General features: G+C 45.2%; 1 non-coding gene across 1 annotated transcript; it reads left to right on the top strand.

Moving 5' to 3' along the window:
- The first annotated feature begins 3,211 nt into the window (after window positions 1-3,211).
- On the top strand, window positions 3,212-3,283 carry TRNAA-UGC. Its single transcript has one exon. It is a non-coding gene; the product is annotated as a tRNA-Ala (tRNA).
- Window positions 3,284-25,953: the final 22,670 nt, after the last annotated feature.

Here is a 25,953-nt window from a genome sequence, read left to right as displayed (position 1 = left end):
TGTATTTTGTGCAGCATTGTGGTGACATCTGTCCCTAACCCCTTGTTATTAGGTGTTTCTATGTTATTTTCCTTCTTATTTATGAGAGTTTTATGTCATGGACAGACGCTAGGGTCAGCACAATACCGGTGTAGGCATACATTGCTAGCAACGTACTGTATGTGGCATTTTAGTTGATTAAACTATTAAAGCCCTGATAATATAAAAGTTTACCATCTACCAAATGGAGCCTTCACATTCCACCCCAAATATGAGTGCCTGGGTATGAATGGGTCATTATTTATTATTTATTAACTGTTTGGCGGGATAATTTGAACAGTGTATGGCAGTATGCAGGACATTATCTGGCATCATTTTAATGGTGGTATTTTATGTCCACCATATGGAAGTATTATTATATATACACTGCTCAAAAAAATAAAGGGAACACAAAAATAACACATCCTAGATCTGAATTAATTAAATATTCTTCTGAAATACTTTGTTCTTTACATAGTTGAATGTGCTGACAACAAAATCACCCAAAAATTTAAAAATGGAAATCTAATTTTTCAACCCATGGAGGTCTGGATTTGGAGTCACACTCAAAATTAAAGTGGAAAAACACACTTATGTAATGTCCTTAAACCAAGTCAAAATGAGGCTCAGTAGTGTGTGTGGCCTCCACGTGCCTGTATGACCTCCCTACAACGCCTGTGCATGCTCCTGATGAGGTGGCGGATGGTCTCCTGAGGGATCTCCTCCCAGACCTGGACTGAAGCATCTGCCAACTCCTGGACAGTCTGTGGTGCAACGTGACGTTGGTGGATAGAACGAGACATGATGTCCCAGATGTGCTCAATTGGATTCAGGTCTGGGGAACGGGCGGGCCAGTCCATAGCATCAATGCCTTCGTCTTGCAGGAACTGCTGACACACTTCAGCCACATGAGGTCTAGCATTGTCTTGCATTAGGAGGAACCCAGGGCCAACCGCACCAGCATATGGTCTCACAAGGGGTCTGAGGATCTCATCTCGGTACCTAATGGCAGTCAGGCTACCTCTGGCGAGCACATGGAGGGCTGTGCGACCCTCCAAAGAAATGCCACCCCACACCATTACTGACCCAATGCCAAACCGGTCATGCTGGAGGATGTTGTAGGCAGCAGAACGTTCTCCACGGCGTCTCCAGACTCTGTCATGTCTGTCACATGTGCACAGTGTGAACCTGCTTTCATCTGTGAAGAGCACAGGGCGCCAGTGGCGAATTTGCCAATCTTGGTGTTCTCTGGCAAATGCCAAACGTCCTGCACGGTGTTGGGCTGTAAGCACAACCCCCACCTGTGGACGTCGGGCCCTCATATCACCCTCATGGAGTCTGTTTCTGACCGTTTGAGCAGACACATGCACATTTGTGGCCTGCTGGAGGTCATTTTGCAGGGCTCTGGCAGTGCTCCTCCTGTTCCTCCTTGCACAAAGGCAGAGGTAGCGGTCCTGCTGCTGGGTTGTTGCCCTCCTACGGCCTCCTCCACGTCTCCTGATGTACTGGCCTGTCTCCTGGTAGCGCCTCTATGCTCTGGACACTACGCTGACAGACACAGCAAACCTTCTTGCCACAGCTCGCATTGATGTGCCATCCTGGATAAGCTGCACTACCTGAGCCACTTGTGTGGGTTGTAGACTCCGTCTCATGCTACCACTAGAGTGAAAGCACCGCCAGCATTCAAAAGTGACCAAAACATCAGCCAGGAATAGGAATTGAGAAGTGGTCTGTGGTCACCACCTGCAGAACCACTCCTTTATTGGGGGTGTCTTGCTAATTGCCTATAATTTCCACCTGTTGTCTATCCCATTTGCACAACAGCATGTGAAATTGATTGTCACTCAGTGTTGCTTCCTAAGTGGACAGTTTGATTTCACAGAAGTGTGATTGACTTGGAGTTACATTGTGTTGTTTAAGTGTTCCCTTTATTTTTTTGAGCAGTGTATATCCACCATATGGCAGTATTATTATATGTCCATCATATGGAGCTATTATTATATGTGTATCATATGCCCACCATATGGATACATTTGCTACATTTCAAAGCATTATCTGAAAAAATAAGCATCAAAGTATCAAAATCCAATCTTTCACTGTGAAGTACCATTGAAATGCATGCTTATGATGGACACTAGGTGGCAGTACAAGCACAACAACATATATGGATGAGTTCAGGTTTAGGATGAGCACCGTCTCAGATGTCCATCTTTCCATATCTTCACAAAGCTACCGTGTTTAAAAAAATATATATAAAAACGTTATAAGTTCTGGAATGCTGTGATTTAAAATAAAATGTTCAACGTCCCAAAAATGTCCAGGTCCAGAGATGAAGGGATTTTTTTCTTTTTGTCTGTGCTTCCCCCAAATTTTGAATATAAAAATACACCATAAGAAGAAAAACTTATTCCAGGAAAAGAAAAAAAGATATAATAGAAGTGAATAGAAATGGTCTTGGAGCTAAAGAGGTTTGCTGAGACTTTTATACTTGATGACCTGTCGTTTGGATAGGTAGAGGTCTGACACCTGGGACCCCCATCGATCAGCTGTTTGATAAGACATTGCACTTGGAGTACCGCCGTGGCCTTTACTCTGCTTTTCCTAGGCCATGTGACGTCACACGTTCATCTGTCACGTGGCCTAGGAGTATCTCAGCCCCATTGAAGTGAAAGGGGCTGAGCTGCAATACCAAGCACAACCACTATACAATGTACGGCGCTGTGCTTGGTGAGCTGAGAGAAGGCTCTGGCGCTACTGTGAGCGCCAGTGCATCGTCGGGGGTCCCGGGTGTTGGACCCCCAATCAGTCAGATGACATCGTAGAGAAGACTGACCAGTAATGATGTGAGTAAAGCACTTGGAGTGAGATATAACACTTACTATGAGCTTCTGAGTTATGTCTGCTTCTCACTGCCTCTACCCATCCCCTCTCCATAGACTAATATGGGATGATGTAATCTGATCCTTCATTGAAGGATTCAGTTGAATCCTTCAACAATATATAGATTTCTGATTTCGATATAACAGATCTATATGATCATCTATTTCATTATATAGGTATAGATTTCTTTTTTACTTCAGTACCGACATAATAGTACTAAGATTTATTAATGCTACATAGCGAAATATATATCCCGTGTAGTACCAACAAAATACTGCCACAATACTGGGAACGTTTGCTGAAGTATTACACAGGGGATGTAGCTCAGTGGTAGAGCGCATGCTTTGCATGTATGAGGCCCCGGGTTCAATCCCCGGCATCTCCATGTTTTTTGTGTCAAATGCTAACTTTTGAGAAAATGACAATTATGCTGAATTTCAGAGAACAAATATCTGAATGCAACCCAAGTGACTGCATATCTGAACAAATAGGGGTCAAAATATTCACATGCTGTCACTTACCATGAAAATGTATGCATAGAATGGCCACTAGGTGTCACTCTGTAGGAAACATACAGATGTGATAAGCATCGGCTACATGTGTGCACACCAGCGAAGGCACCGTGGCGGCAGCTGTTTAGTGACATTAGGGAAATTATCCTTTATACTGACATTATTCTGTGCCTTTTGGCAGTATAATAATACCCCCATACGGTGATTGTACAATAATACATCCATATGGTGGACATATATTAATACCTCAGCATGGTAGGCTACGAAATGCAGTGCAGACTACAGGCGGCATGTTATAGAGCGGGAGGAGCGGAGCAGATTGATATATATTTTTGTAGGGTAAAATTTGCAATTTTTAGGGCGCATTGTGTCTTGGACCGTAAATCGCCATGGATGCGCGAATCAAAAGATGCGGTGAAAAATAGGACATGTTCCATCTTTTCTTGCACTGGGCGAAGATCTGGAAGCATCTGAAAGGGTTTTTCCGAAACGCGCGGTGGGGTGTGCGGTCCTCCTGAGGCGATTATTACTGATGGGTATGTTATGATTAGTTTTATGTACTTACTGCTTACCTATGAGGAAGTGGTGTACACATAAGATATGACTGATATATGGCTTAGCACTTGCTATTGGCTTATAACATTTGGCAATTTTTTGGTTGTATTGTATTAGATATTTTCAATATTGACTGCTTGTAGCCCCCCCCCTCACGGTGAGTATACCATCATATTATCCCTCGGGTGTAACCGCACTTTACTTTGATGTTTCTAATCTCTTTTTTATCATGTTATGTGATAATAAATAATAAAGATTGTAATACTTTTTGAGCTAGCTCTGTATGAGGGGTATAGATGCTGTTTACCCTATTGTTTGTACTTGTATCTATCTCTTTGATGTGTTACCTTCATTTAATAATTCATATGGAGGTATTATTATGTGTCTGCTATACATCCACCATATGAAGGTATTATTATATGTATACCATATGGAAGTATTATATGTTCATCATATGGCGGTATTATATATCCATCATATAGAGGTATTATTATATGTATACCATATGGAGGTATTATATGTCCATCATATGGAGGTATTATTATATGTATACCATATGTAGGTATTAGTATATGTATACCATATGGAGGTATTATATATCCATCAGATAGAGGTATTATTATATGTATACCATATGTAGGTATTAGTATATGTATACCATATGGAGGTATTATATATCCATCAGATAGAGGTATTATTATATGTATACCATATGGAGGTATTATATATCCATCAGATAGAGGTATTATATGTTCATCATATGGAGCTACTATTATACACCCATTATATGGAGGTACTGTTATATATCCATCATATAAAGGTATTATATGCTCATAATATGAAGGTAATATTATTTATCCATCATATGGAGGTACTATTATAGTACCTCTAATAGATTGTAAGCTCTTGTGAGCAAGGCCCTCCCTCCTCTTGTTCTAATTATTGGCTTGTCTGTTGCTATGTTATTTATAAATGTTTTTACATGAACCCCTAAATTGTAAAGCGCTGCGGAATATGTTGGCGCTATATGAATAAAGATTATTATTATTATATATGCATCATATGGCGGTAATATTTAAGCACGGTATAATTGTATCATGTCATTACAAGATATCTATATCATATATTTCATTATATATCCATATATTTATTTTTAATTCAGTATCCACTGTGACACAGTGAGGGGTTGTGTCTGGTAAGGCAGGTATTTTCCTCCCAGCATGTGCGACTTGGCTGGTTTCCAGCCAGGTGAGGTCAAATACCGGACCGGAGTTTAAGTGCCGGTCTGGGTTTTGGCAGCACCTGGCTGTCCTTAAATAGGCAGCTGGGCTCAGCAGAGAGGTCTCTGTTTTTGGGATCTGAGGCTTTGTGCCATGCTGGAGGGCTGAGAGCCGCACGCTGGGGGAAAAAGCCCCCCTAAAGCCTGCTGTGGACTACTGGAGGCAGAACTGCCAGCAAGGTGACTTGTGTTATATGAACTTTCCATTGAGTGTGAATTAACACCAAGACTGCAAAGTTACTGCTGTTTTGTGCAATTGACTCAAGTGTGAATAAATACTGACGTTTTGAGTTAAGAGCTTGTATTTTGCCTTTGTACTGCACCTGCTTACCCTATCTACCAGAGCAAAACCCCACAATTGGTGGAGGATGCGAGCACGAGCAGTGAGGCTGGCGTGAACGACGATATTTTTGGTTTCTGCATTTTTCAGGCACGGTTGTATGTCATACATTAAACCAGCTGTATTACAACCAGTGCCCCACGACAAAATGGAGGCTGTTGTGAAGGCCCTCATGGAGGCTAATCTGCAGCAGCGAGAGACAAACCTGCAGCAACACAAGGTTAATAAGCAGCAGCAGGAGACCAACTAGTTGATGCTACAACACATGATGGCTTTGCAGACAGCAGGAGCAACCCCGAGCATCCACGATGCCCGGAAAGCAGTTCGTGTCGCGATTCCTAAGATGAACCCCGCTGACGACATCGAAACCTAACTGGCGATGTATGAGAAAGTGGCCATCAGGGAAAAGCTACCCCGTGACCAGTGGGCTGAGGTCGTCCCTCCATTCCTGGCATCCGATTCCTGGTATCCGATTCCCAGCGGGTGTATTTCGACTTGCCGGACGATCGAGTGGCCGACTACCAAAAAGTAAAGGGTGAGATTTTGGCAAGACTGGGGGTGAATGTGTTGGTCCGGGCCCAGCGGGTACATCAGTGGGGGTTTAAGCCGGCTGAGCCTGCGAGACCCCAATATTATGACTTACTCCACTTCTTGCAAAAGTGGCTGCAGCCTGATCTGCTGAGTCCCACGGCTATGCTGGATAGACTATTGGCTGATATGTTCTGGAGGGCTCTGCCACCCCCTCTCCAGCACTGGATTGGTCAGGTGTCTCCTGGCAACGCCCTAGAAATGGTGGACCTGGTGAAGCGCTACTAGGCTACTAAGACTGTTACTGGGGGTTCTTTTGGGAGGGGGCAGTCAAACCCCTAAAATATCTCCATCCCAGACCTGGCAACTTGTACCAACCAAACCCACCCGGGGTGTACCGTCTACGGACCTGGCTCTAATAGTCTGCCGGCAGTGTAAGGAGCCGGGCCATGTAATAGCTGACTGTCCCCATCAGGTGGAACCCATGGATACTAACTATGGCTACCGTCAGTCGCTATATGCCAGGAAGCTGTGCGCCGCAGGTACCCCAAAAACACTAAACCACCTGTGCCAGGTGGAGGTAGGAGACACTCAAGCGGAGGCTCTGCTGGAATCAGGGAGTCTGGTGTCCCTAGTAAGGGCTCCTCTAGTACGGTCAGCGGAGTATACTGGCCGGAAAGTCGGGGTCATGTCCATCCATGGAGACTTAACCCCTTAAGGACAAAGCCTTTTTACACCTTAGGACCAGGCCATTTTTTGCAAATCTGACCAGAGTCCCTTTAAGTGCTGATAACTTTAAAACGCTTTGACTTTTCCAGGCCGTTCTGAGATTGTTTTTTCGTCACATATTGTACTTCATGACACTGGTAAAATGAAGTAAAAAAATTCTTTTTTTTTGCACCAAAAAATACCTAATTTAACAAAAATTTGGAAAAATGTAGCAAATTTCAAAGTTTCAGTTTCTCTACTTCTGTAATACATAGTAATACCCCCTAAAATTGTGATGACTTTACATTCCCCATATGTCTACTTCATGTTTGAATTGTTTTGGGAATGATATTTTATTTTTTGGGGATGTTATAAGGCTTAGAAGTTTAGAAGCAAATCTTGAAATTTTTCAGAAATTTACAAAAACTAAATTTTTAGGGACCAGTTCAGGTCTGAAGTCACTTTGCGAGGCTTACATAATAGAAACCACCCAAAAATGACCCCATCTAAGAAACTACACCCCTCAAGGTATTCAAAACTGATTTTACATACGTCGTTAACCCTTTAGGTGTTGCACAAGAGTTATTGGCAAATGGGGATGAAATTTGAGAATTTCATTTTTTTGTCTAATTTTCCATTTTAACCCATTTTTTCCACTAACAAAGCAAGGGTTAACTGCCAAACAAGACTGTATCTTTATTGCCCTGACTCTGCCGTTTACAGAAACACCCAATATGTGGCCGTAAACTAATGTACGGCCACACAGCGGGGCGTAGAGTGAAAGGTGCGCCGTATGGTTTTTGGAGGGCTGATTTTTATGGACCGGTTTATTTACACCGTGTCCTGTTTCAACCCCTCTGATGCACCCCTGGAGTAGAAACTCCCTAAAAGTGACCCCATTTTGGAAACTACGGGATAAGGTGGCATTTTTTTGGGGACTATTTTTAGGGTAAATATGATTTTTGGTTGCTCTATATTACATTTTTGTGAGGCAAGGTTACCAAAAATTTAAATTCTGAAATTTCATCTCCATTTGCCATTAACTGTTGAGGAACACCTAAAGGGTTAATAAAGTTTGTATAATCAGTTTTGAATACCTTGAGGGGTGTAGTTTCTTAGATGGGGTCAGTTTTGGGGAGTTTTTACTCTAGAGTGCATCAGGGGGGCTTCAAAAGGGACATGGTGTCAATAAAAAAGGCCATCAAAATCGGCCTTCCAGAAACCATGTCAGTCCTTTCCTTTTGCGGCCTCCCTTTTACTGATACAGCAGTTTACGACCACAAATGTGGTTTTTCTGTAAACTGCAGTATCAGGGTAATAAATATTAAGTTTTGTTTGGTTGTTAACCCTTGTTTTGTTACCGGAAAAAACGGATTGAAATGGAAAAGTGCCAAAAATAGCGGTTTTGGCACCGTTTTTTTTAATTTTTTTAACCGTGTTAATCTGGGGGGTTAGGTAATGGGATATTTTTATAGAGGAGATTCTTACGGACACGGCAATACCTAATAAGTCTACTTTTTTTTTACAATTATTTAGGTTTTTGACTATATTATCTTTTTTGATACAAATCTTTTTTTTGGGTATCTCTAAAGTCTAAGGGTCATTTTTTTAATTTTTTTTTTATCCAATTATCTCATGTGGGGGCTCATTTTTTGCGGGATGAGCGGACGGTTTTATTGGCACTATTTTGGGGGCTATATGACTTTTTTTTCGCTTGCTATTAAACTTTTTGTTATGTAAGGTGACAAAAAAATTCTTTTTTTGCACCTATTTAATTTTTATTTTTTGACCATGTTAATCTGGGGGGTTGGGTAATGGGGTATTTTTATAGAGGAGATTCTTACGGACGCGGCAATACCTAATAAATCTACTTTTTTTTACAATTATTTAGGTTTTAGACTATATTATCTTTTTTGATACAAATTATTTTTTGGGTATCTCTAAAGTCTAAGGGTCATTTTTAAAAGAAATTTTTTATCCAATTATCTCATGTGGGGGCTCATTTTTTGCGGGATGAGCGGACGGTTTTATTGGCACTATTTTGGGGGCTATATGACTTTTTGATCGCTTGCTATTAAACTTTTTATTATGTAAGGTGACAAAAAAAAACTTTTTTTGCACCTTTTTTTTTTTTTTTTTCTTGACCGTGTTAATCTGGGGAGGTTGGTCATGGGGTAGTTTTATAGAGGAGATTATTACCGACGCGGCGATACCTAACATGTCTACTTTTAATAAATTATTTTAGTTTTTTTGGGTGTCTCAGGTCTGAGAACCATTTTTTTTTATCCGATGTCAGTGCTAAATTGGGATATAAATTTAGTACTCCATGGAAGTGTGATACTCCCTCAAGCAACCGTCAATGCAGAGGCCCGGATGATCGGGGCACGTGTCGCACTGAGTAGTCGTGTCCTTCCGTATCCCCCTCCTGCGACACACTCTGCACTTTTTTTGGGTTCGTCCCTTCTTTCCAGTATGGGGGACCACACCTGGAAAGTGTTGGCCAGGGACGATCCGGCCGCCTCCAGTTCCCGAGGTACTCCGGCCTGCTCTTTCCCGGTCCGAAAAGATCAGGGCCTTGAGGACTGCCTCATAGAACTGGAGGAATGTCCCTGTGCTGCCAGCGCTTCGGGATAGTACAAAAGAGTTGTACATGGCAACCTGCACCAAGTAGACCGCAACTTTTTTGTACCATGTCCGGGTTTTGCGCATGGCGTTATATGGCTTGAGGACTTGATCAGAGAGATCAACTCCTCCCATATACCGATTGTAGGCGACGATACAATCGGGCTTGAGGACCGTTGCCGCGGTACCTCGCACAGGGACAGGGGTGGTGCCGTTACCGTGGATTGTGGACAGCATAAGGACATCCCTCTTGTCCTTATACCTGACCAGCAACAGGTTTCCAGTGGTAAGGGCACGGGTCTCACCCCTGGGGATAGGTACCTGGAGGGGGAGGGCAGGGAGGCCGCGTTGATTTTTCCGCACGGTCCCACAAGCGGACGTGGATCTGGCGGCAAGGGACTGGAACAAGGGGATACTGGTATAAAAGTTATCCACGTAAAGGTGGTAACCCTTATCCAGCAGTGGGTACATAAGGTCCCACACAAGTTTCCCGGTAACACCCAGAGTGGGGGGACATTCTGGGGGTTGAATCCGGGAATCTCGCCCCTCGTACACATGAAATTTGTAAGTGTACCCTGAGGTACTCTCACAAATTTTGTATAGCTTTACGCCATACCTCGCCCGCTTGGAGGGCACATACTGGCGGAAAATGAGTCTCCCCTTGAACGCAATGAGAGACTCATCAACCGCGACCTCCCTTCCAGGTACATAAGCCTCCATGAATTTGGCCCCAAAGTGATCGATGACCGGCCGTATCTTATACAGACGGTCATGGGCAGGATCACCTCGGGGGGGACATGCTGCATTATCGGAATAATGCAGACATTTCCGGATGGCCTCAAACCGGGAGCGTGTCATGGCTGTACTGTAAAGTGGGGCCTGGTATAGGACGTCCCCACTCCAGTACAGCCTGACACTGTTTTTTTTGACCAGGCCCATATGCAGCACGAGGCCCCAAAATGTCCTCATTTCGGCTGCACTGACCGGCGTCCAGCCACCGGGCCTGGCCAAAAAGGAGCCCGGGTGTTGAGCGACGAACTGTTGGGCGTACAGATTCGTCTGCTCCACAATCAGATTTACCAGTGGGTCACTGAAAAAATGACAAAAAAAGTCATATTCAGTGTAGCCCACTGTGGAAATCTGGATTCCTGATTGGCCTACAAAATCAGGAATCACAGGCTCGTATCGCTCTGGGCTACACCAGACAAGTTCACCGGCAGGGGGCTCCGGTGGATTTAACTGGTGGGCCGGGAAACCAGTACGAGCCCCAGAGCTGCTCGTACTAGTGTGGGCCACAGGGTCCCTAACATGGCGGTCCCCTTGCTCCGCCTGGCGGCGTCTCCGCCGCCTTGGGGGCTCATCATCATCGCTAGATGATGAGGAGGATGCGGATGACAACAGGAATGTGGGGTCATCCTCATCCTCACTGGGACTCTCGGAGTCGGAGGCAAGCTGGGCGTATGCCTCCTCGGCCGAGAACGTCCGGCGGGCCATAGGGGAGTGTGTGTCTGCGTGTATATGTGCGTGTGTGTAACTCTTTATTTTGTGTGCGTGTGTGTGGGGGCACGGGTGTTCACGAACTCACCCTAAAACTAACAGAAAAAAAATAAAATAAACTAACTAAAAAAAATGCAAAAAATGTGGGGAAAAAAAATCAAAACCGCTGATCAACCATCCGAAGTTGATCAGCGGTGGGGTGTGCGATGCGCTAACAGTGGCCGGACACTAAGTGCCGGCCACAATCAGCGTACACAGAAAAAAAATGCACCCCAAAAAAGGTGGGGGGGGGGCAGGGGGAAGGGGGGGGCAAGTGGCAGCACCCCTGGGGGGTCTAGGGTCACACAGACACCCTAACTTAGGGTGATGCAATAAAAGTTAGAAAAGTTCAAAAACTAACTTTCCCTTTTTTTTCCCTGCCTAAACCAAACTTTCCCTATGCTGTCCCTATGTACCTGATGGGGGGTGCTGGGGCACAGATCGGGTCCTGGGGGCACAGATCGGGTCCTGGGGGTGCTGGCAGACACACGTGCAGGCAGCTCCTCTCTCCTCCGGCTCCGGAACACAAAAGGAGGAAGAGAGGAGCGCCTGCCTCTTTTGAATTTGCCGCCGGACCGCCCACAGACCAATCAGGAAGCGATCCTGAGTGGTGATGTCACCATCACCACTCAGGATCGCTGGATGGTGATTGGTGGGGTGAAATCACACCACCATCACCATCCTGTTCCGGGTTATCGGGTCTTCAGAGACCCGAACAACCCGGAAACGCAGAAAACCGCAGGTCTGAATTGACCTGCGGTTTTCTGCGATCGCATACATGGGGGGGTCACCGGACCCCCCGGCGCATTTGCCCCAAGTGCCTGCTCAATGATTTGAGCAGGCACGGGGTTCCGATCACCGCCCGCCGCGCGGCCGTGATCGAAAATACACAGGGCGTACATGTACGCCCTGTGTCCTTAAGTACCAGGGCACAAGGGCGTACCTGTACGCCCTATGTCCTTAAGAGGTTAAAAGACTATCTGTCTCTAACCACAGGGGCTGGCAGATGGACTCACGAAGTGGCAGTTGCCCCAAATTTACACTACGAACTTATAATAGGGAGAGTTGTGTATAGAGATAAAAGAAGGCGGCACTCACCACTGTAGAGTATACGTTTCTATATTCTTCCATATATTAAAACATCGGGGCTGGAGCGACCTGCAAAGTTTCACAGCAAATAGAGCGGTGGCGGCCGTTTTGCGCTAGTTTGCGCTTCCTCTGGCTACTTACGTCAGCGCGCACCTATGCGCTGACCTTTGTACATAACGGCGTCAAGTTGCCATGACAGCAATAGACGTTTGCATTGATTAAATTACCAAAAAAATACAAAAATAGACATTTAGCAACACCTTTCAAAGTGCCACTCATCTCTACATTTTACTTGTTTTGTATTGGAATAGACTTTGCGGAGTAGAGCACGCCTTATTGGATGTGTCGGACAGTTTAATCGTATCAACGGCATCCGAAAACACGACACTCTGTCTGAACAGGGGCAGAGAAGGAGCCGATAAATTTTTCACAGAATGTAACAAAAAAAGACACTATGCAGTCCATGAGCACTAGAACTCTGGAACTGAGAGTCCCACATTTGGCCGACAAAGAAGTCCTCCTGTTCTGGACGATTAACTCGCTTAGATCCTATGAGGATAGTGAACGTGTTCCACGAGGTTTAAGAGTATATAAAGAGTTAATGCAGTATGAGGATGATGAAGCATTTGCAAAAGAGTGGAGAAATCTACATGCTGGTTTTTCTATGCAGATCCTCCAGTTAGTCCTCAAAAGAGATGAAGCTGAATATAAAGCCGTAAATGAGGAACTGAAAGAAGCGAAGGAGGAACTCAGAACAGGAATTAACATAGACCCAATTACTCAATTTTGAAAAGAAGTTAAATAAAAAACTTGTCCTTACATTTAAAGAGAGGAAGAAAGACAAGTTCATACGGGATAAATGTGACTATGACAATGGAAAAGTATTTGAATGGAACAAAAACGCAAACAACGGAAAAGGCGCCCCAACGTAAAATGAAGAATGACTACTGGACCACAGATTCCGATTCCAGTGTCTCGGAGGGTGATCCAGCGAAACAGACACAGAGAGATGATCCTTTAGAGGCAAGACCAGGCGGGGGAGAAGCCGAAGAGGCAAGAGAAGCCAGAAGATCTACTCGTAGGAGGCAACAAGTCTCCTGGAGACGTTAGACCCAGCTCCCCATGACTGTGTGGGGGCCATCCAAGATAATATTGTGATTAACTTGACTGACCATGAACTCTCTCCGGACTGTATCGCAGTCCTTAATAAAGGGCTGGGATACAGTCTGGTTGAGTATTTTCACCCAGTGGACTTTGAGATTGATCTGTACAGATCCATCCACAAGCTGTATCTTAAAAAAATGTTCAGAGATGTACCCTTTAAGCAACCATTGAGTAAGCAAGGAGAAATACCAGCTGATATTAATCAGTTGGGGTTTAGTATCACTAATCAATTCAACGAAGTGGAAGTCTCATGCCTAGAGTTACTTACTGATATTGACCTACGAGAGCAGGGCAGTACATCTGAAGGGTTTGACAGATTCAAGGGTGGTATTAAATCCATGTTTTGCCAACCCATGCCGGCCAACTGTAGCATAGACATCTTTCACAAACGGGTCCTTAGGGATATGAAAGCTTTGATTTATCCCAAGGTCCAAGATAACATAACTGCAGGTGAGAAAATCACCCTTCAGTGGCACGGTAAGTTAGATGATGTCATAGTGAAGCCGGCCGACAAGGGGGGGGCAACGTTGTTCTGATGACCAAGGATTACTACCTGCAGGAGGCACACAGACAACTTGAAGATCTCACTGTGTATGAGAAATTGGGAAGTGATCCCACTGGATCTATTTTGCTGCAGTTAGAAAAACTGTTACTTAAATACGTAGCGGCTGACTACCTCCCTAGTAGTATCATCGATAAATTGGTACCGTACCACCCAAGAAAACCCACCTGGTACTTTGTACCCAAGGTCCCGACCACCAGGCCGCCCTATTGTAGCGGGCATTGGGTCAGCGACTGAGGCGTTATCTAAATATGTGGACTGGCTACTCAGATCGCTATTGAAAACTCACCCCACACATCTAAGTGATGCAGGCGACTTCCTCCGTGCCATTAATAATTTTGAGTGGCAGGAGGGATTCAGCCTAGTGTCACTGGATGTAGAGAGCCTGTACACCCGCATTCCTCATACGGCGGGAGTTGAAGAAGTTGAAAAAGTGTTAAGCAGGACGAATAAAAGTAAACTCTATTGCCATTTTGTCGAGGAAGCCCTTGATTTTGTCCTCACTAACAATGCCTTCAAGTTTGGTGAACAATGGTACAAACAAAGACTTGGAACGGCAATGGGTACTCCTGTGTCGTGTACCTTCGCCAACTTATTTTTGGCTGTATTTGAGGACAAATATGTTTTTTCTATCACTAACCCCTTTTTACAGTATACGCAGCTTTTTTAAGTGTTATGTCAACGACGTGTTCATAATTTGGTTGGGCACGGAGACGCAAAGTAGAGATTTCGTAAACCTTTTAAATAACATCAATAATATGAACATGAGGTTCACGCTTAATTATGGAGGAAAGTCCCTAGAATTTTTTGATGTATCGGTGTCAGTACATGAAGGGAAATTTAAGTTTAGCCCAATGGCTGATTCAATCAAACATATCATTCAGGACAATTGGGATATTTTGAGAAATGAAGAAGGGTTACAAGAGCTTATGGAGAACAGACCCTTCGTTACTTTTAAATAGTGTCATACAATTAAGGACAAATTAGTGAGGAGTAAAATTCGGGACACTAAAGTGGGTAACTGGTTGTCTAATAGAAAACCGACAGGGAATCACAAATGCGGTAATTGCTCCTTTTGTAAATATAACAGTCAAAGTAAGTTTCTGTCTTTTGGAGGAGTGTCACATAGGGTATCTCAGTTCATCACATGTAGAAGTAATTTTGTTGTCTACTTGGTGCAGTGCCGATGCGGTGCTTTTTATATAGGGAAGACTATACGACCCCTCTTTGAAAGGTTCAGGGAGCATATAAATTCAATCAGAACAGGTAAGGGTTGCCCGAGGCTTATAGAACATGTCTGTACCAAACATGGAGGAGATCTAGGTTGTCTGTCTTTTGCGGGAATTGAGGAATTGAGTTAGTTGCACACATGTTTCAAGGGGGGGGGACAGACATCGCACGCTTCTACAAAAAGAAGCGAGATTGGATAATGAGAACTTGGGCCCCTCAGGACTTAATGACAGAAATGACCTCAGTGTATTTGTGCAATGTGGCAGTGTTGCTAAATGTATTTTTTTGGTAATGTAATCAATGCAAGCGTCTATTGCTGTCAAGGCAACTTGACGCCGTGATGTACAAAGGTCAGCGCACAGGTGCGCGCTGACATCAGTGACCAGAGAAAGCGCAAACTAGCGCGAAATGGCCATCGCCGCTCTATTTGCTGTGAAACTTTGCAGGTCGCTCCAGCCCCAATGTTTTAATATATGGAAGAATAAAGGAACGTATATTCTACAGTGGTGAGTGCCGCCTTCTTTTATCTCTATACACAACTATCGTTGGCACTTTGAATATTGGCTGAGCACCACGTATACTGTTTGAAGATAGACAGAGTGTCAGAAGGGTTTAATACGTAATGGATAGACACATGGCAGTGTCACTCATCTCTACATTTTACTTGTTTTGTATTATAATAGGGAGAGACTTTCCGGGCTTCCCAGCACTGTGGCCTGCTATGAGAGTGACTGATACCAGTGAGACAGAGGTAACCCTAGCAGAGTGGCCCGGCTCAGGGGGGAGACCAGAACCCTGGGAACCTGAGACCGAAGTGCCAGCGGTAGGGGTGACCACCACTTCGGTGGAAGAGGGGGAGACAACCCTGTTAAGTGTGATGGTGGGAGACGTGGAGGACTTGCTGCCGGGTCCTGAATTGGCAGACCTCAATGTGTATGTTATATCGGGTAAACCAACTACGGGGTGAACCTATTGAACAGTTAATGGTCCCCAAGGCTTATCGCAAGCTTGTGTTAGATCTAGCCCACCAACACGTTCTCGGGGGTCACCTGGGGCTGCAGAAAACTTAGGATAGTATACTACAGCGGTTTTACTGGCCCAGCATATTCAACCAAGTGGAAGAGTTTTGTAAGTCTTGCCCAAACTGCCAGATAACTAGCCCCCAGCCACATTTCCGTAGTCCCCTAGTACCTCTCCCGATTATCGAAGTACTGTTTGACCGAATAGCTATGGACCTCATAGCCCGAGTACAGAAGTCCGCCAGAGGGCATCAACACATGTTAGTCAACCTAGACTACACCACTCGGTACCTGGAGGCGGTGCCACTGCAACATACCTCGGCCAAACTTATAGCTAAGGAGTTAATGGAGATGTTTTCCCGAGTAGGACTACTTAAAGAGGTTCTGACCTACCAAGGGACCCCTTTTATGTCCAAATTGATGAGGGAACTCTGTAAGTTGCTGCACATAAAACAACTACGGATGTCCGTTTACCATCCGCAAACAGACGGTCTGGTAGAACGGTTTAACCAAACATTAAAAAATATTTTGAAAAAGGTAGTGTCTAAAGATGGGAAGGACTGGGACCTCCTTCTGCCCTATCTCATGTTTGCAGTGCGAGAGGTACCCCCTACCAGCCTCTACTGGGTTCTCGCTCTTCGAACTTCTATATGGCAGACACCCCCCGGTCTCTTGGATGTGGCCAAAGAGGCGTGGGAACAACAACCCACTCCACATAAAAGTGTCATTGAGTACGTTACCCAGATGCAAGATCGGATAGACACAGTGTTGCCTCTTGTTAGGGAGCATATGGATGCAGCTCAGCGAGCCCAGAGTCGGGTCTATAATCGGCAGACTCGGTCCGGATCTTTAACCCGGGTGATCGGATTTTGGTTTTGGTGCCGACCGTGGACAGTAAGTTCCTGGCTAGGTGGCAGGGGCCCTACGAGGTACTCGAGAAAATTGGAGATGTAAACTACAAGGTACACCAGCCAGGGCGGCGAAAGCCGGAGCAGGTTTACCATGTGAATTTACTCAAACCATGGAAAGATAGAGAAACCTGTACAGAAGACAGTACGTGGCCAGGTTTTCCAGGAAAAAAGGTACTGTCCCCTCTGTCTGATGCAAGAGAGGCGGCTGCCACAGTAAAAATTGATGACAGCCTCTCCTCTAAACAGACTCAGGAGGTCAGGGAGTTCGTTAGTCGGAACACGGATGTGTTCTCAGACCTCCCTGGACGCACTTCCATAATCCAGCATGACATTGTCACTGAGCCTCAGGCAAAAGTCTGATTAAAACCATACCGGGTACCCGAGGCTCGGCGACAAGACATATCGGAGGAGGTGCAGCTAATGTTGCAGCTAGACGTCAATGAGGAGTCAAAAAGTGAGTGGGCCAGTCCTATAGTATTGATCCCCAAGCCGGACGGGACGTTGCGGTTTTGTAACGACTTTCGAAAACTTAACGAGGTTTCCAAATTCGATGCATATCCCATGCTCCCATGAGCTCATCGAGAGGTTAGGATAAGCTTGGTATTTTTCTGTTTTGGACCTCACAAAAGGGTACTGGCAGGTGCCCTTAATAGAGGCTGCCAAAGAGAAAACTGCCTTCATCACGCCTGAGGGGCTGTATCAATATAAGGTCTTACCCTTTGGTCTGCATGGCGCCCCCGCAACTTTTCAGCGACTAATAGACATTGTGCTTCGTCCACATCATCGGTACACTTCGGCTTACCTGGACGATATTGAAAGTCACCTACCCAAAGTGCAGGCTGTAGTGGACTCCCTTCGGAAAGTTGGCCTAACCGCTAACCCAAAAAAATGTGCGATAGGGTTAAAAGAGACTAAGTACCTAGAGTATGTCTTTGGGCGCGGAGTCATCAAACCCCAAGTGAACAAAACAGAGGCAATACGGAATTGGCCTCGCCCTGTCACGACTAGGCAAATAAAGTCATTCCTGGGAATGGTGGGCTATTACATGAGGTTTGTTCCCCATTTTGCTATTCTAGCCGCGCCCTTGACAGGACTCTTGAAGGGCCGAAAATCAGTGATGGTTCACTGGGATGATCGGGCGAAAGAGGCTTTTGCCGCTTTGAAGTTGGCCCTGTGTGGGTCACCGGTTTTGGTGAAGCCTGACTTCTAGAGGAAGTTCGTGGTACAAACGGATGCCTCCGAAGTAGGCCTCAGTCCTGTACTGTCTCATGAAGTCAACGGAGAGGAACATCCCATTGTCTTCCTCAGCAGTAAACTCACCCCAGCCAAAACCAGGTATAGTATAGTGGAGAGAGAGTGTCTGGCTATCAAGTGGGCACTCAAGTCTCTCCACTACTATTTCTTGGGGAGAAAGTTCCTCCTGGTGACCGACCACTCGCCTCTAAAGTGGATGCGCCAGGCCAAAGACAGGAATGCCCGGGTCACCAGATGGTTTTTGTCTCTGCAGTAGTGTTGGGCGAGCATACTCGGCCAAACACTAGTTCGGCTCGCCAGTGAATTTAAATCTAATTTAGCCTCTTTTTCTGAAAAGTTTCTGGTGGGATTCGAACTCACAACCTTCTACATTACAGCCAAAATGTTAACAACTACACTATAGAGCTGCATGGCCAGTCACTTTAAAAAATAAAATAAAATATGAGACTTCTGCTGTATAGGAATACTTACTACTAGTAAGTATTCCTATACAGCAGAAGTCTCATATTTTTATTTTATTTTTCTCAAGAAACTGGCCATGTGGCTCTATAGTGTAGTACAGCAGAAGTCTCATATTACAGCAGAAGTCTCATATTTTTATTAAAAAAATTTTCAAGAAACTGGCCATGTGGCTCTATAGTGTAGTGGTTAACATTCTTGGCTATAATGTAGAAGGTTGTGAGTTCAAATCCTGCCAGAAACTTTTCAGAAATAGAGGCTAAATTAGATTTAAATACACGTGGTGTCCCCAAGTCAGAGCAGGGACTCCGAAGCCAAACTAGAGTCCCGACACACTCCCCTCTTCAGAGCAGGGGGTGCCTGTTTTTTATGCTCAGGTTCTCCTATTGACTTCCATTGTGCTCGAGTGCTCTGTAGAGCACCCGAGTATCGGCAAGTGTTCTACTCAAGCACCAGAGCACACAAGCACTTTGGTGCTCGACCAACACTAGTCTGCAGAACTTTAAAGGGAGTCTGTCATCACATTTTCACCTTTTTAACCGTTCCCATAGCTCTCTAGCACCCTTATAGTTGATAAAAACGTTACCTTTATAATTATTGGTGGACTTTTCAAACTGGCAAAAATGATCTTTGTAAGGTATGTAAATGAGGGCTCGCAAGTGCCCAGGGGCGGCGTCAACCTCCTTGGTGCCCAGGCAGCTCTGCCTTTTCCTCGCTTCCCCCCGCCCAGCCTTTCCCTCTGCCCGCCCATCATCTTACTGTTTGTATCGCCGAGATCCCGCACCTGCGCGCTGAGTCCCTCGGCCGGCGCATGCACACTGCGATGCCCATTTCTGGTACGGCATCTCAGTAATTACTCAGCGCGCAGGCGCGGGATCTCGGCGATAGAAACAGTAAGATGATAGGGAAAGGCTGGGCGGGGGGAAGCGAGGAAAAGGCAGAGCTGCCTGGGCACCAAGGAGGTTGACGCCGCCCCCTGGGCACTTGCGAGCCCTCATTTACATACCTTACAAAGATCATTTTTGCTAGTTTCAAAAGTCCACCAATGCTTATAAAGGTAACATTTTTATCAACTATAAGGGTGCTAAAGAGCTATGGGAACAGTTAAAAAGGTGAAAATGTGATGACAGACTCCCTTTAAGTTCTCGGTAGAACACAGAGCAGGCCGGTTGCAGGGAAACGCAGATGCAATGTCCCGGATGCACTGTCTGGCGTGTGTCCACCCCCTCAGGGTTGAACAAATGGGGGGGTATGTGACACAGTGAGGGGTTGTGTCTGGTAAGGCAGGTATTTTCCTCCCAGCATGTACGGCTGGGCTGGTTTCCAGCCAGATGAGGTCAAATACCGGACCGGAGTTTAAGTGCCAGTCTGGCTTTTGGCAGCACCTGCCTGTCCTTAACCACTTAAGGACCACAGGTTTATATCCCCCCTAGTGACCAGGCCCTTTTTTACAAATCGGCACTTCACAACTTTAACGGTTTATTGCTCGGTCATGCAACTTGGCACCCAAATGAATTTTACCTCCTTTTCTTGTCTCAAATACAGCTTTCTTTTGGTGGTATTTGATTGCTGCTAAGATTTTTTGTTTTTCCGATATTAATCAAAATAGGCCGCAATTTTCTCAAAAAAAGTGTATTTTTTACTTTATCTGGTTAAATTGTTCAAATATAATTACATTTCTATACAAGTTTGTGTCAGAATTTATTGTTCTACATGTCTTTGATAAAAAAAATCCAATAAGTGTATATTTATTGGTTTGCGCAAAAGTTATAGCGTTTACAAACTATGGTACAAAAATGTGAATTTCCGCATTTTGAAGCAGCTCTGACTTTCTGAGCACCTGTCATGTTTCTTGAGGTGCTAGAATGCCAAGATAGTATAAATACCCGACAAGTGACCCCATTTTGGAAAGAAGACACCCCAAAGTATTCCGTGAGGGGCACGGCGAGTTCCTAGAATTTTTATTTTTTTGGCACAAGTTAGCGGAAAATGATGTATTTTTTTTATTTTTTATTTTTTCCTTACAAAGTCTCATATTCCACTAACTTGTGACAAAAAATAAAATTTTACATGAACTCACTATGCCCCTCACAAAATACCTTGGGGTGTCTTCTTTCCAAAATGGGGTCACTTGTGGGGTATTTATACTGCCCTGGCATTTTAGGGGCCATAATGCGTGAGAAGTAGTTTGGAATCCAAATGCATAAAAAATGCCCTGTGAAATCGTAAAGATACTCTTTAGAATTTGGGCCCCTTTGCGCACCTAGGATGCAAAAAAGTGTCACACATCTGGTATCGCCGTACTCAGAAGAAGTGGTGCAATGTGTTTTGGGGTGTATTTTTACATATACCCATGCTGGGTGAGATAAATATCTCTGTAAAGTCAACCTTTCCTATTTTTTTTATACAAAGTTGTCATTTTACAGAGATATTTCTCTCACCCAGCATGGGTATATGTAAAAATACACCCCAAAACACATTGCCCTACTTCTTCTGAGTACGGCGATACCACATGTGTGACACTTTTTTGCAGCCTAGGTGCGCAAAGGGGCCAAAAGTCCAACGAGTACCTTTTAGGAGGGCATTTTTAGACATTTGGATTCCAGACTTCTTCTCACGCTTTAGGGCCCCTAAAATGCCAGGGCAGTATAAATACTCCACATGTGACCCCATTTTGGAAAGAAGACACCCCAAGGTATTCCGTGAGGGGCATGGAGAGTTCATAGAAGATTTTTTTTTTGGCACAAGTTAGCTGAAATTGTTTTTTTATTTTTATTTTCTCACAAAGTCTCCTTTTCCGCTAACTTGGGACAAAAAGTTCAATCTTTCATGGACTCAATATGCCCCTAAGCGAAGTCTTCTTTCCAAAATGGGGTCATTTGTGGGGTGTTTGTACTGCCCTGGCATTTGAGGGTTTCCGTAATCATTACATGTATGGCCAGCATTAGGAGTTTCTGCTATTCTCCTTATATTGAGCATACAGGTAATAAGATTTTTTTTTTCCGTTCAGCCTCCGGGCTGAAAGAAAAAAATGAACGGCACAGATTTCTTCATTCGCATCGATCAATGTGGATGAAAAAATCTCAGCAAAAAAATGTGCAAAAAAAAAAGGAGGGGAAAGGCGTCTGCCAGGACATAGGAGCTCCGCCCAACATCCATACCCACTCAGCTCGTATGCCCTGGCAAACCCGATTTCTCCATTCACATCAATCGATGTGGATGAATAAATCATTGCCGAAATTTTTTTATTTTCTATTTTTATACAAAGTGTTTGCCAAAGCAACGCTCATAAGCGTCAGCTCATAAGCCTCGGCAAACGTATCTTTTACTGCAGAGGAGAAATCTCGTCTTGCAGCGCCGCATACACCGACTTGTGTGTAATCTGACAGCAGCGCAATGCTTCTGTCAGAATGCACATCAGTGCTGCAGCTGCTTGATCGCTTGGTCCACCTAGAAGGTAAAAAAAAACGCAATAAATTTATTAACATTAACTTTATATAACATTTGAACAGAACATTAACTTTTATAAACTTTATTGAACTTTTGAAACAGAACATTAACTTTTTTGCTTACCTGTGATTTTTTTTTTGTTTTTTGTTTTTTTCCTTTAGAGGACAAACCTCTCCTTCCCCTTGGGACAAGGTGCAAAGCGCAAATCGCCCAGAGATGTGGCGAAGTACATTATGCACTTTGTCCCAGGTGAAAGGAGAGGTTTTCAGCAGCTCTGTGTGAAAGGGCCCTAAGACCCCTGTGTGCCTGTCCTGTGGAACGCAATCCCTACACTAATAGTGTACCTGTGTGTGGAACTTGCCGAAACACTCCCCTATGCATAGGGCAGGGTGGTCAGGACAGTCAGGACAAAAAAAAGGTGGTGTCACGCCTTATTCCACTCCTGCTACAGACACAACATCTTTTTCTTGGGGAATGTTGAGTTGGGGTACCAGGATAGACACTGGGGAAGTGTCTGCCATGTAGCCGGCTCACTACATCAGGGACTTGGGGCACGGACCCTCCTGGATACAGGATTTCCGAAATGATCTCTTCCTGGAATTTTAGGAAGGATCCTGTTCTCCCAGCCTTACTGTAGAGAACAAAACTATTATACAGAGCCAATTGAATTAAATATACAGACACCTTCTTATACCAGCATCTGGTGCGTCGGGAAACTAAATAGGGAGCCAACATCTGGTCATTGAAGTCCACCCCTCCCATGTGAAGGTTATAGTCGTGGACAGAGAGGGGTTTCACAATGACTCCAGTTGCCCTTTCAATTTGGACAGTCGTGTCTGCGTGAATGGTGGACAGAAGGTAAACGTCCCTCTTGTCCCTCCACTTCACCGCGAGCAGTTCTTGGTCACACAAGACAGCCCTCTCCCCTCGTGCAAGTCGGGTACTAACGAGCCGTTGGGGGAAGCCCCGGCGACTAGGTCGCGCGGTGCCACAGCATTGAATTCCAACTAGATGTAAGTGCCGAAGAGGGCCAAGCTTGAGTAAAAATTGTCCACATATAAGTGGTACCCCTTGTGGAGTAAGGGTGACACCAAGTCCCAGACAATCTTGCCACTGCTCCCCAGGTAGTCAGAACATCCGACCGGCTCCAGTTTTGAGTCTTTTCCCTCATAGACCCTAAAACGATATGTATAGCCTGTGGCCTTTTCACAGAGCTTATACAGTTTGACCCCATACCGAGCGCGGTTGCTGGGGATGTACTGTTTGATGCCAAGGTGCCCGGTAAAATGTACTAGGGACTCGTCTATGCAGATGTTTTGATTAGGGGTATACGCATCTGCAAATCTGGATGACAAATGGTCTATGAGGGGCCGAATTTTGTGGAGCCGGTCATAAGCAGGGTGGCCTCTTGGATGACAGGTGTTATTGTCAGCGAAATGCATAAAGCACATGATGACCTCAAAACGTGCCCTGGACGTTGCAGCAGAGAACATGGGCATGTAATGTATTGGGTCTTTAGACCAATAGGACCGCAATACATTTTTTTTAGTTAGACCCATGCTGAGGATAAGGCCCAAAAAAATGTTTTAATCGGAAACTGTGACTGGTTTCCACCGGTAAGGCTGGGCATAGAAGCTTTCCGGATTGGCGGTTATATACTGTGTGGCGTAGCGGTTGGTTTCTGCCACAACTACGTCATAGAGATCCGCGGTGAAGAACAGCTCAAAAAACTCGAGGGCCGATCCTAAATGAGCTGTCTCCATGCGAACTCCAGACTGGGCGGTGAAAGGGGGCAATACGGGTGCGGCGGAAGCAGGGGAGTGCCAATTAGGATTTGCCAGCACCTCTGGGAGACTAAGGCCCCTTTCACACGGGCGAGTATTCCACGCGGATGCGATGCGTGAGGTGAACGCATTGCACCCGCACTGAATACCGACCCATTCATTTCTATGGGGCTGTTCACATGAGCGGTGATTTTCACGCATCACTTGTGCGTTGCGTGAAAATTGCAGCATGCTCTATATTCTGCGTTTTTCACGCAACGCAGGCCCCATAGAAGTAAATGGGGCTGCGTGAAAATCGCAAGCAACCGCAAGCAAGTGCGGATGCGGTGCGATTTTCACGCACGGTTGCTAGGAGACGATCGGGATGGAGACCCGATCATTATTATTTTCCCTTATAACATGGTTATAAGGGAAAATAATAGCATTCTGAATACAGAATGCATAGTAAAACAGCGCTGGAGGGGTTAAAAAATAATAATAATAATTTAACTCACCTTAGGCCACTTGATCGCGGCCCGGCATCTCCTTCTGTCTCCTTTACTGAACAGGACCTGTGGTGAGCATGCATTATAGGTCAAGGACCTTTGGTGACGTCACTCCGGTCATCACATGGTACGTCACATGATCTTTTACCATGGTGATGGATCATGTGATGACTGGAGTGACGTCATCAAAGGTCCTTTACTCAGGTCCTGAAGAAAGAATACAGAAGGAGATGCCGGGCTGCGCTATCAAGTGGACTAAGGTGAGTTAAAAAAAAAAAATTTAACCCCTCCAGCGCTATTTTACTATGCATTCTGTATTCAGAATGCTATTATTTTCCCTTATAACCATGTTATAAGGGGAAATAATACAATCTACAGAACACCGATCCCAAGCCCGAACTTCTGTGAAAAAGTTCGGGTTTGGGTGCCAAACATGCGTGATTTTTCTCACGCGAGTGCAAAACGCATTACAATGTTTTGCACTCGCGCGGAAAAATCGCGGGTGTTCCCGCAATGCACCCGCACATTTTCCCGCAACGCACCCGCACATTTTCCCGCAACGCCCGTGTGAAAGAGGCCTTAGATTTCTACGGGCCTGTGAACGCGGTGGCTGCGACGGGGGCGGTTACTGCACGTGCCACCGTACCAGCTTGAACTGCCCTTCTGGTGCTCGCCACTTCACCAGGGAATACGGCAGTGCTGGTAGAAGGTCCAGGATGTGCTGCGCTGCTGGTGTATGCCGCACCATAAACAAGATCAGCGCTAGCACCACTCTGCTGCAAATGAGGCTCATCACGCGGGGTATGCAGAACCCTGACATGGGGTCGGGTACGCCTGACCATAGCAGGGACCTCAACCTCGTCATCCTCACTAGCGGTTAGAGTGCCACTGCTGTCTACAGGTTCATATTCTGAACCACTGGATTCAGCGGGTGAGGCGTCCCCATCGCTTTCATCCATCACGGCCAGAATCCTGTAGGCCTCTTCAGCTGAATACCCCTTGTTTGACATTTTGAGCTCACTAAATTTAGGGGGTATTCCTCTGAGACTACCCAGGAAAAAGAGAAAACCTACCTAGTAAAAAGGAGTGCTTGCGAAGTAAAGCTGCGACCGCTAATAAAGATCCAAAAAGCTCAAAAGTGATCTTTATAGCGCCGCAGCGATTTTACTGTGTTTTTGCAGTGATCAGATAAAAAAAATTCTGTCACTGCGGTGGGGCGGACTGAACGCAAGTGTGGGCACAAGATCAGGCCTGATCGGGCGAACACTGCGTTTTTTGTAGAGCCTAAGGTGACCCTAATGTACTTATATAGATCTGAATGCGATCAGTCTTGATCACTTACAGATACTATATAGTACTAGTGCTGATTAGCGACAGCGATGACGCTAATCAGCGACTAATCAGTGACTGCGGTGCGGTGGGCGCTAAACTACCTAACAAGTAGCTAATTACCTGGCAGGGATGAGGGACCCTTACAGGGGGGTGATCAATGACAGGGGGTGGACAGGGGGGTGATCAGGGAGTCTAATATGGGTGATCAGGTGCTAAATAAGGGGTTAATAAGTGAC

Source organism: Bufo bufo, chromosome 4, assembly GCF_905171765.1.
Source record: "Bufo bufo chromosome 4, aBufBuf1.1, whole genome shotgun sequence".
NCBI lineage: Eukaryota > Metazoa > Chordata > Amphibia > Anura > Bufonidae > Bufo > Bufo bufo.
This window is presented reverse-complemented; position numbering and strand designations above follow the sequence as displayed.